An 8,228-nucleotide genomic window follows, 5' to 3' on the forward strand; every position below is an offset into this window, starting at 1 on the left:
GAATGTGCATTAGGGATACAGAGTCTGGCTGCTAGCACCCCCTCCCCAAATGTCTTATTTTCCTCATCATTGCATACCCAGAATAAATTCCACTTAGTCATGGTGAATGATATTTTTAATGTATTACTGGATCCAATGTGCTAATATTGTGTTGAGGATTTTAGCATCTATGCTCATCAGGAATACTGGTCTCTAATTTTACTTTTTTGTAGTGTCTTTATCTGGTTTTGGAATTAGGATAATGCTGGCCTCCTGAAAATACTCTTGTGTTTGTCTGTTTTTTTAAAAAGTTTGAGGATAGGTGTAAGTTCATCCTTGAATGTTTGGTAGAACTCTCCTCTGAAGCAATTTGGAAAAGGACTTTTGTTTGCTGGGAGTGTTTTAATTACTGCTTCAATATCATTAGATGTTATCCTCCTATTCAGATTTTCTGATTATTCTTGATTGAGTTTTGGAAGATGTACGTTTCTAGGAGTTTGTCAATTTCTCCCAGGTTGTCCATTTCATTGGCATATAGTTTGTTCATAATATTTTCTTACATTCCTTTGTATTTCCATGATGTCAGTTGTTACTTCGCCTCTTTTATTTCTGATTTTATTTAATGGATCTTCTCTCTGTTTTTTGATGTCCTGATAAAGGTTAATCAATCTGGTTTATCTTTTTAAAGAACAAGCTCTTAGTTTCATTGATCTTTTGTATTTTTTTTGTCTCTTTGTCATTTATTTCCCCTTTGATCTTTATTATTTTCTTCCTTCTATTTACTCTGGAATTTTCTTGTTGCTCTCTTTCTCTTTCTTTTAGTTGCAGGATTTGATTGTTTATTTGAGCATTTTCTTGTTTCTTGAGATAGTCCTGTATGCTATGAAGTTCCCTCTCAGCATTGCTTTCACTGTGTGCCATAGATTTGGGGTTGTTGTGTATTCATTTTCATTTGTTTTTAGGAAGTATTTTTATTTTTTTCTTGATCTCATTGGTAAACCATTCATTGTTTAATAACATGCTATTTAGCTTCCATGTGTTTTGGTATTTTCCAGTTGTTGTTTTTTTTATTGTAGTTGATTTCTACTTTCATGCCATTATGATCTAAGAAGATGCTTGATATAATTTTAATCTTCTTGAACTTGTAGAGACTTATTTTGTGTCTTAAGATGTGGTCTGTCTGCCCAGCTGGCGTGGCTCGGTGGTTGAGTGTCGACCTATGAACCAGGAGGTCATGGCTCGATTCCCGGTCAGGGCACATGCCAGGGTTGCAGGCTCCATCCCCAGTAGGGGGTGTGCAGGAGGCAGTCGGTCCATGATTCTCTCTCATCATGGATGTTTCTATCTCTCTCTCCCTCTCCCCTCCTCTCTGATATCAATAAAAACATTTTAAAAAAAAAAGATGTGGTCTGTCTTTGAAAATGTTCCATGTGCACTTGAGAAGAATATATGTTCTGCCACTTTGGGATGAAATATTCTGTAAATGTCAATTAAATTCTTCTGCTCTAGTATGTCACTTAAGGTCACGTTTCCTTGTTGATTTTTTGTCTGGAAGATTTGCCCAGTGATGTCAGTGGAGTATTAAAGCCCCCTACTATGACATTATTGCTGCCAATCTCTCCATTAAAATAAAAAAGATTTTTAATATACTGATATGCTCAAATATTGGGTGCATATATGTTTACAAGGGTTATATTTTTTGTTGGATCAATCCTATTTGTATTATGCCATGACATTATTTGTCTCTTGTTATGGCCTTTGTTTCGAAGTCAATTTTTGTTAGATATGAGTATTGCTACCCCAACTTTTTTCTTTTCATTTTAAATTGCATGGAATATTTTGTTCCATCCCTTCACTTTCAGTCTATGTGAATCTTTTGTTCTGAGATGGGTCTCTTGTGGAAAGCATATATATAGGTCATGTTTTCTTAGCCCTTCAGCTACCCTTTGTCTTTTGATTTGAACTTTTAATCCACTTACATTTAAGTTTTAATAATTGATAGGTGTTTATTTATTGACTTTTTTTTAATTTTCTTTATACCTATGTTCCTCTCTCTATCGCTATTTCTTCTCCTTCTGACAACCATCCCTTTAATATTTCCTGCAATGATAATTTTGTGGTAATGCAATCCTTTAACCATTTTTATGTCTGGGAACCTCTTTATTTTGCCTTCCATTTAAAATGATAGCCTTGCTGGATAGAGTAGTCTTGGATTTAGGTCCTTGCTTTTTTTTACTTTGAATCCCTCATGCCAATCCCTTCTGACTGGAAGTACTTCAGTTGAGAAATCAGCTGGCAGTCTAATGGGAACTCCTTTGTAATTAACTTTCTTTTGCTACCTTTAAGATTCTTTCTTTGTCTTTAATATTTGTCATTTTAATTATGGAGAGTCTTGATTTGGGCCCCGCTGGGTTCATCTTGATTGGGACTCTCTGTGCTTCCTGAAACTGTGGGACCTACTCCTTCACCAGTCTAGGCAATTTCTTCTTACTACTTGTTTAAACAAGTTATTTATTCCTTGCTTTCTTTCTTTTCCTTCTGGTTCCCTTATGATGTGGATGTTGTTACATTTCATGTTCTCCCAAAATTCCCTTAAAATATCCTACTGCTTTTTAATTCTTTTTCTTTTTGCTCTTGTAATTGGATTTTTTTTCTACCTTGTCTTCCAAATCACTTATTCGATACTCTGCTTTGTTCAATGCACTTTCAGTTCCCTCCAGTGTATTCTTAATGTCAGATATGCTATTCTTAATTTCCAACTTGTTCTTATTCATGGTTTTTATTTATTGTTCATGTCATTTTAGTTCCCACTAAGTTCCTTGTAATTCTAAGTTCTTAGAGCATCCTTATAAGCATTACATTAATAAAATGGAAGATAGAAATCATAGGATGTTGGCTATTGTATAGGGTGAATATACCATTTTGCATTAGTATTTTTTTATTTCTCTAGATAAATAACCAGAAGTAGAAATGCTTAGTTGTATGGTGGTTCTATTTTTAATTTTTTGAGAAATTTTTATACCATTTTCTAAGTAGCTGTACCAATTTATAATCCTACTAACAGTGCATGAAGCTTTCCTTTTATTCACATACCTGCCAACATATTGTTGACTTTTGTTATTATAGACATCTGACAGAGGTAAGGTGGTATCTCATTGTGGTTTTGTATGTGTTTCCCTGTTCAAGAAAGAGCATCTTTTCATGTCTGTTAACCATTGATGTGTATTCTTTGGAAAAATGTCTATTCAGGTCCCCTGCTCATATTTTTTAATCCTCACCCAAGAAAGGGAGAGAGAGAGAGAGAGAGAGAGAGAGAGAGAGAGAGAGAGAGAGAGAGAGAGAGAGAAGTGTTGATATGAGATGTGAGAGAGAAATATTGATTGGTTCTCTTATGTATGTGCCCCAACTGGGAATCAAATCTGCAACACAAATATGTGCCCTGACTTGAAATCAAACTGGCAACCATTTGGTGTACAGGATGATGTTCAACCAACTGAACCACTCTGGCCAGTCATCTCTCCTAATTTTAATAGAATTTTTTATGTTAAGTTGTATGAGTGCCTTACATGGTTTGAAAATTAACCTCTTATCAGATATATTATTTGGAAATATTTTCTCCTATTTGGTAGGTTGCCTTCTCATTTTGCTAATTATTTTTGTTGTTGTATAGAAGTTTTTTTAGTCTTATATAATCCCACATGTTTACTTTTGCTGTCATATCCAAAAAAAATTATCATCAAAACCAATGTTGAGGACTTTTTTCCCTATGCGTTCTTCTAGTAGTTTCATGGAATATGACTCAGCCATTTAAAAAGAATGAAATCTTGCTCTTGCAACAACATGCTTGAACCTAGATGGTATTTTGCTCAGTGAAATAAGTCAGACAAAGAAATATAAATGCTAGATGATTTCACATATATGTGGAATTCCCCCTAAATAATAAACAAACGAGCATAACAGAAACAGACTCACAGATACACAGATCATTTTGATGGTTGCCAAATGGGAGGGAGCTGGGAAATGGGTGAAAAAGATGAAGTGATTAAGAAGTACAAAGTGGTAGTTGCAGTATAGTCATGGGGATATAAAGTACAGCATAGGGATTATAGCTAATAATATTGTAATAAAATCTATATACTTTGTGAAAGATATTTCCCTTTATGGAATAGAGTTCTCTCTTACAATATGTAATTCTTGAAACTCTTCAGTAAGTCTGATTACTGGAAAATATATTGATATTTTATTACATAATAAAAAATGTAGAGATTCAAAAAAACATATAATTGTCAAATAAAGACAATTTTATTTCCCCTTTTCCTATCTTGATGCCTTTTACTTCTTGATATTGTCTGATTACTCTAGCTAAGACTCATCATTAGGTTGAATAAGAGTAGTGAGGGTGGGCATCTTAGTATTATTACTGATCTTAGAGGAAAAGTTTTAAATCTCTCACTATTCAATATAATATTAGATGTAGGTTTTTCATATATGGGCTTTATTATGTTGAGGTATGTTCTTTCTATACCCATTGGTTGGGGTCTTTATATAGAAGGGATGTTAAATTTTATCAAATGTTTTCTGCAATTCAGAAAGCATATATGCACCCCTATGTTCATAGCAGTACAATTTACAATAGCTAAGATTTGGAAACAGCCTAAGTGCCCATCAGCAGATGAGTGGATTAAAAAACTGTGGTACATCTACACAATGGAATATTGTGCCACTATTAAAAAGAAGGAACTTTTACCATTTGCAACAGCATGGATGGAACTGGAGAGCATTATGTTAAGCGAAATAAGCCAGTTGGAGAAAGATAACTATCACATGATCTCACTCATATGTGAAATATAATGATCAACATAATTTGATGAACAAGAATAGATCGATCTAGAGACAAATGGTAGGGGAGGGGGAGTTAGAGAACAGCCAAAGGACTTATATGCATGCATATTAGCATAACCAATGGACACAGACACTGGGGCAGTGAGGGCTTGCCTGGGCTGTGAAGGGATGGGGAGGGGGTCAATTGGGGGAAAAGGAGACATATGTAAAACTTTAGACAATAATAAATAAATAAAATAAAAATAAATGTTTTCTGCATTTATTCAGATGATCATATGAATATTTCATTTTTTTTTCAAGTGTAGTTGGCATACAATATTAGTTGCAGGTGTACAACATAGTGATTTGACATTTATATACCTTACAATATTATCACCACAATAAGTCTAGTAACCATCTGTCACTGCAAAGTTATTACAATAGGATTGACATATTCCCTGTGCTGTACACTACATCCCCATGTCTTATTTATTTTATAACTGGAAGTTTTAACCTCTTATTCCCCTTCACATTTTCACCCATCCCTCTACTCCCATCCCCTCTGGCAATGATCAGTTTGTTCTTTGTATCTATAAGTCTGTTTTTGTTTTGTTTGTTCATTTGTATTTTTTTAGATTCCACATATAAATGAAATAATATTGTATTTGTCTTTTTCTTCTGACATTTCACTTAGCATCATGCCCTCAAGATCCATCCATCTTGACACAAATGGCAAGATTTCATTCTTTTTAATTGCTGAATAATATTCTATTGTATACACTTATACCACAACTTGTTTGTCCATTCCTTTATCGATGGACACCTAGGGTGCTTCCATACCTACTGAATGGTAGAAAATATTTGCTCATTCAAGTGAAAGAGACTATTATTTGAGGGGAATTGTGTAGAAATGGAATATAAATGGGAGGAGAGATAGAGAGGGAGATGACGTGGGGCATGTGAAATGATAGCTGACTGGTCTGAGAGCCCAGCTGAGGTTGAAAATTCTATTAGATGCACCATTATCTGGAGTGCTACTACTTTCTTTCTTTTTTTATTTATTTTATTTATTTTTTTTAATTCTTTATTAGTTAAGGTATTACAAATGTGTCCTCATCCCCCCCATTAAATCCCCATCCTCCCCTCGCACACTCATGCTCTCATCCCCCTGTTGTCCATGTCCATTGGTTTGGCTTATATGCATGCATACAAGTCCTTTGGTTGATCTCTTCCCCTTGCCCCCTCCCTCCCCTACTTTCCCTCTGGGGATTAATAGTCTGATCGCTGTTTCTCTGTCTTTGGATCTGTCCCAGTTCATCAGTCTACTACTACATTCTTTCATAGTGGTTATTATAAGATTTGAAGAAATCAGACATTTGGAGGAACCCAAAACTGAGATGAAATAATGCAGACGATGTATTTGGAGATCACAGGGATAAAGATGCAGTAAGTTCTAAATCAAGTTGCCCTGAGATCCTGCCTGGATAAGGAAAGGAGTGAAGAGAAAAAGGGAGGACTTGGAGGCACTGAACACCTAAATGAAGTAAAAAAAAAAAACAAATGACATGGGACCCAGTTGTTGTTAGGAGATTTGAGTGACAATGGGATATTGGAGTTGTCTTTTAGAAGTGAATTCATGCTCAGTGATGCCAGGTGACTGAGGGTGGTCAGAGTGTTAAGAAGTTAAAGGGCAGGAAAGTGAGGCCAGCATGTATGGGGATGGGTTTTTCATGTGTATATTGTTGAAGACATCTAAGATAAGGGCAGGACTTGGAGTCTCATGCCTTTTGAGCTGGTCCTTAGAGTACGGATAACAGTGAAGATAATGCTCACATCTATTCATCACTCTCAGCCCCAACCCCTTGGTTAGTAGTCAGCACTGGGAAAGACTATAGGGGAATCAATAGGGTCAGGAGGAAAGCTGGTTTCAGGTAAGACCAGGAAGTCAAGGGAATATTTTGAAATAATCTAATTTCCTGTTTGTCATCTGATTTGTTTGTTGGCTTTTAAGCTGAGTGGAAAAAGCACAAAGACATATTTTACTATTTTGATTCCATATAGTCCTGGAATGGCAATAAAAAAGCCTGCCTGGATCTTAATCCAGATCTCTGAACTCGGGTAAGTTATTATGGGCACTAGCATGGCAATTCGTATAACAAGAAAGTTGGAATGGATGTGCTCTACATTTTTCATTGGCTTTAATATGTAGTGGTTCTAGATACAACTGCTAGGGCAGTGGTCGGCAAACACATTAGTCAACAGAGCCAAATATCAACAGTACAACGAGTGAAATTTCTTTTGAGAGCCAAATTTTATAAACTTAAACTATATAGGTAGGTACATTGTTATTAACTTAATTAGGGTACTCCTAAGGCTTAGGAAGAGCCACACTCAAGGGGCCAAAGAGCTGCATGTGGCTCGCGAGCCGCAGTTTGCCGACCACGGTGCTAGGGTATGCCAGAGATATTATAGTTATTCTCTTACAATTGGTCCTATCTGGAAAGAAAGGACCTATTAGGAAGAAACCTATAGCTTACTTTGTAAAAGTTCAAATTATATCCAAAAAATATTGATTGCAGATATCATAATGCATTTTTGTGTCAATGAAGAATCATAAAATTGGTGGGCTAGTATATCTAGTGGTTACAGATCCAGCTTTGGATATTTATAGCTGTTTTCCATTAACCACATTTGAAATTTAGTCAGGTTATTTGGTGTCTCTGCATCTAATGTTCCTCAAGAAAAAAATAAGGATGACAGTAGCATGTATTTGGTAGAATTGTTGTAAATATTAAATAAAATGATGCATGTAAAGCTTTTAGCAGTGTCAGATACTTTTTAAAAACTCAATATGATAACTATCATTATAATTATTACAGGAGGGACCAAATATTATATTTCTAAATATCTATCCATAAGAAATATTCTAAAGAAAAGTGTGTAAAAATAAATAATACACACCATTCCCTTTTCTGGAGCCCTACCCCTAACAGGAAATTTCCAATCATGTTATGATGTCTCAAGTTTTCAAGAAAGGTTGGAGCTCCCATCAATCAAACAGCAGCACATTCTTCTCTTATCCTTAGAAATCATGTCTCCAGATGTTTAGATTTTTATTTTTCACCAACCCAAGGGGATTTTCTCAATTGAGGACACCTAGTAATCTCTCCATCCCCCCTCCTTTCTCTTTAGAAGCCTTCTTCTTTGTTATTTATCTTTATTGTTTAAAGTATTACAGATGCCCCTTTTTTTCTTTTTTTTAAATTTCTTTACTGGTTAAGGTATTACAAATGTGTCCTAAACCTCCAACCTCCCCCCCCCCCCACCCCACTCATGCTCTCATCCCCCTGTTGTCTGTGTCCATTGGTTTGGCTTATAAGTATGCATACAAGTCCTTTGGTTGATCTTTTTTTCCCATTGACCCCCTT

This window comes from Myotis lucifugus, unplaced genomic scaffold (genome assembly GCF_000147115.1).
Source record: "Myotis lucifugus unplaced genomic scaffold, Myoluc2.0 scaffold_2, whole genome shotgun sequence".
Lineage (NCBI taxonomy): Eukaryota > Metazoa > Chordata > Mammalia > Chiroptera > Vespertilionidae > Myotis > Myotis lucifugus.